Source organism: Lampetra fluviatilis, chromosome 21 (genome assembly GCF_964198595.1).
Source record: "Lampetra fluviatilis chromosome 21, kcLamFluv1.1, whole genome shotgun sequence".
NCBI classification, from domain to species: domain Eukaryota; kingdom Metazoa; phylum Chordata; class Hyperoartia; order Petromyzontiformes; family Petromyzontidae; genus Lampetra; species Lampetra fluviatilis.
The window spans coordinates 12,083,670-12,088,419 of record NC_136295.1 but is presented as its reverse complement, the minus strand read 5'-3'; positions in this window follow the sequence as shown (position 1 = coordinate 12,088,419).

The following is a 4,750-nucleotide window of genomic DNA, read 5'->3' as shown; positions in this document are numbered from 1 at the left end:
GCTCACTCTGCGTAGGTGTTCACGCTCGCCGCTGCGGGTTCCGTGACCGCGCGCCGTTCGGCACGACGCCCGGCGTTCCGTTCCACGTGGCCCGGCAGAATTCGGCTCTCCCCGTAGGAAGCTTCCCCAGCACGCGGAACGAAACGTCGGACGTCGTGCCGAGCGACCACGCGGTCCCGGCCCGAGCGCGGTGGGAGCGCTGTCGAGAAAAAAAGAGTAACGGGCGCTGCGGCCGCTGCGGCCGCTGTCGTTAGAGGCGCCTCTCTCGTAGCTTCGCACCCAGGGGTCGTCCGGCTGGACGTTTGCACCGCTTGTCGGCGAGAAACGTGAACTCCGTCGGGCGACCTTCGGATGCGTCCGAGTGACGTCACCGCAGTCGGGTGTTAAAGGGTCACGCTGGTGATGTCACCAGCGCGCCGCTGCGCAAGGTCACCTGTGACTGCTTGGTCGGACTGGCGCGGGGCAACCCGGGGCGCTCGGCCCAGGCGCGTAGCTGCGAGATGAGAGGCGCTCGCCGCTTGCGTTTTCGCGGATTCTGTTAAGACGTCGTTGCTGCTGCTGCCCCCGCTAGAGAAGCTGTGCGGCCACAGACGTGTTCACGGTTCGTCCCGAGAGCAGAAAATGCCCTTGAAGATTTCTCCTAAATCGGCCAGGTTAATTTCAGCGGCCCTTGAAACCGCGGAGAGTCACGGGTGCACTTTGTATTCGCGTGGCATGGCACAAGGCGAGCGCGAAAGAAGGCGCCATTGACGATCCACGGACCTGGTCGGCAATGGATTCGCAGAATTGGGGGGGCACTTGCGACGTGGCTTTCCCAATAATTTGCCAAATTTGAACCATGACTCCGGCACACACTCTGCCTTTCTACATTTCCCCGGGAGCTCAACGCACCGCAACCCGCAGTGCGAACCGGCGCGGCCGCAGGGCTCGGACCCACGAACCTCGGCAACGAGCCCCGGAATTCCAGGCGGCGAGAGCCTGTTGGCCCGCGCGCAAATACCGACGGCGGTGTTGGACGTGAAAGCGAACCCCGTGTCCCTTGCGCAGATAACGATCGGAGAGTTCACCAAGTGTTTGCGCAACTGGGGAGGCGCGCACCGCTCTCTCGCTCGCTCGCGGCACCGCACTCGCAGTTTCAGCGAATGCGCGATGCGGCGTTTCTCCCCCCCTCTCCCCCCCCCCCCCCCCCCATGTGAAACGTTATTACAACGTGGACGATTTACGTAGACTTTGGCCGGTGCGCTCGCTCCGTGGAGGCATGCAGAGGCGCTCGAGATTGTAACGGACAGGGCGACGCACGTAGGCTTTGGGTCGGTTTTATTCCACCTGCTACTGTACACAAGCTCAACACTTCACACGCCCGAGGGTTCGTCTCCACTGCGCGACGCCCCCCACCCACCCACCATCCCGTCGTCGCGGGTGGGTCAATCAATCGAGATTTGTAACGCACCGTCTTCGCATCTCCACATCCAAATCCCACCCCCCCCCCCCCCCATGGCATATTGTTCCATCTTTAGTTGCGTCGCCGCATCCTCTCATCGCGTGTCCATGCGGCCTCTTCTCGATCTGCGTCTCTGTCAACTCGTCCGCTTCACCTCGGCTTGTCGCATCGCGAGCACGGCGGTGCGTCATCAAGCTCCATCCTCACGTCGCACGCCACTCCAACCGTATCCCGCCGCGCCCCAAAATATCGTCGTGGCAGCGCGGTAAGGTGGCATTTGGTCTCTGCAACAAGGCTCTCTTCTCTAAGACGGCAATACAGGCTACTCTAGTTAGCATGCCCCAGTATAAAAAAACAACACATTTACTACACGCAAACCTACCGCGTAGGAACATGAACCTTCGCGCAATACGAGACCCTCCGTCAATGCTCGGCGTGGAGAGGGGTGGTGGGCCCCGCTCGCCTGGCACGTGGGAGGTCGTCTGGTGGGAGATGCGGAGGGGGAGGGACCATTTGGGGAGCTGCGTAGGCGGGGGGGGGGGGGTCACTGGTCCCCCATGGCCTTGCCAAGAGCGGCATCAGTGGAGCCCCTGATTGTGCTGTGGTTCGGTGAAGTTTGGTCATGGTTCTCATGGTGGATGATGAGTGCGGGTGATGTGGTTGCCAATGGATGATGGTGAGATCCGTGTGTTCATGATGGGTGCTGCCGATGAGTGGAGGTGTTGATGGAGGCCAGTGGTCGGTGTATGTGATGTGGGTTCTGGTGATGGGAGCTGTATGTGTATTGATGGATGCTCATGATGGTTTTCTGGCAGGGAGTCAAACCAAATGATTTTCGGGAACAGTTTTAGTTAATCAAAAACTAATGGAACGTGTTATTGTTAACCGTGCTAAAAACCGGTTTCAAGCAGGTTAATTTTTTCATCTTTTTAAATGTTTTTTTGATAATATGCGGTATTCATTGCAGAGCCGAGAGATGTTTTTGAAACGTTTCAAACATCTGTGTACGTGTGTTGCAGAATACGGTGAGACCCATATGTGTGTACGTATATACAACCTATTTCACACCGTACGACGTAGCCAGAGACATACAGAAAGACGGACGGAAATGTGGCCGACCGATGCCACGATGTATCCGTCCCCATCACAGCAGTCGCGGGGAGCGTTGTGGTCTCGTGCCAACAACCAAGGCGCGCGGGCTCTGCGCGTGCGATGGCTCACCGAGTCGGTGATTGGTTACAACTGCCCAGAGGAGCTGTCGGATTGCAGCCAATCGTTCCTTTTAACATCCCCGGATAAAAAAAAAAGTGCAAGTTATTGAACCGGTAACCATATATATTTTTTTTGGTTTTCATTCCAGAGCAACAAATTTTATTTGGGTTCAGCTCTAGAAAATTGACGGTTAAAACCGGTTTCTTGTTTTCGGGTTCAACACTCCGGTTCCTGGTGCCGGTGGGCAGCAGTAGGGAGAGCATGAGGAGCGGCTTGCCATGCTGACGACGACGACGACGTCTGGGTTCAGGTGGAGGCCACGCGTGAAAGTGCCTCTGGTCCATACGCCGACGTGGCCACCTCCACATCTGTGGTTCCACCTCTCCCTTATCTCCTCGATTGGCGGCGACGTCACGCAGCGAACGGAGGGTCAAACAGCACGTCGCTGCGGCGGCGATGCCGACCCGTTTAAATCCAGTCGCAGAGCGCGGCGAAGAGACGTCGCTGCACGGGCGTTGCATTATTCGCACGCCGCTTCTTCCCTTAGCCTCGAGGAACGCACAAGCAGCGCGAAACCAGGAGGGCCAGGCCAGCGGGCTCGTCTATGAGGCCCCTGGTTTGTTCATCTCCACCGCCGAACCTCCAACGACAATTCAACTGCGCGCGAGGCGGTTACCTCCACAGTGAGCGCCGGGCCCCGTGAGGCTCATGAGGGCAGAGGGGGGGGGGGGTCCAGCGATGATTAAGGAAGGGGTCATGACAAGGGGGGGTTGGGAGAGCAGGGGTCACCAGGGGACTTATCTTTGCATTCCTCACCATTTCAAGTGTTTACATTCAAAACTGCTGTTTGTACATAGATAGGAGTCCGTGTGCTTGGTTGGTGGGGCTTTATATTTTATATATATATAGATACATATACAATGGTGTACATACACATGTACATGAGTGCTATTGGTCACATGGGTGGGTCACATGGGTGGTGGGTCACTTGGTGTAACTTCCAGTTACTCTACTTATGATGGTTGGTGGTGGGGGCACACACCTGGTTTTATTGCACAGGTGACCCCCCCCCCCCTTATTTGCCTCCCTACAACAACCCTAAATTGATTGGGGTGCATCAACAGGTTTATTCATAGGCGAGGTTGGTAATTAGTAAAAAATACTGGCTGGTACATTTGCAGCTGATCTAAACTGAGGGTGCTTGCAGTTGGTTTGGTTAGTAATTGGTGGAGGGCTTAGAGTCTGGTTGGATGGAGTAATTGAACTGCTTACTTATGGGTGTATTCTAATCGGCTGGCAGATTGGTGTTAGAGGAAATGGCAGCGTTTTGTAAATTGTTTCCTCGGCTAATTGAGGGATGCATCGGTGTTTGAGTGAATGTGCGGGTGGGTTGGGATCACGAATCAGCTTAATGGTGAACCCACGGGTGTGGGTCTTAATTGGTGGACCTGTTAATTGACCAAGGGAATGACAGACGCAGAGCCAACTGTAACCACCAAGGCTTTTACAATAATCTGCAAGAGCTCGAAGTGGACACGCATTAAACGCGGCGAGACAAGCCCAGGAAGGAAAGTGCTGCACTAGCAGCATAAATTACACAGCTTTGTACAAACAGCGCCGCTGACCGTGACCCAAAATTTCGACGAAGGGGAGGGCATCTTCAGTTCCATGCTGCAGATGGTGGATTATTATTTACGTTACACTTAATAAAGTGTTCTCCTGGTGTACAAAAATAGTCTCTTCTCTCTCTCGTGTGTGTGTTGGGGTCGCACTAGCTCTATGTACATGCTCCTGCCAGCCGGCCACACACCCACTCCGTCCATCAGCTGCTCAGCCACGCGGAGAACAGGTCACACCTTCCATCCACTACTCACTTGCTCCATCCCTCTTCCATGGTGTAGGGGGAAACCCCCCCACTCCCTCCGGGGGGGGTAAAAAATAATTCTATTGGGGACCCATTTTTTTACGAGGCAAAGCTGCGTTTTGTTTACCTCTGACGACTCCACATGCCCCCCCCCCCCCCCTGATGCCCCCCCCCCGATGGTAACGTGGTGTTCCTTCCACAGCGAGCCCCCATCCCCTAAAAAAAAACCGATT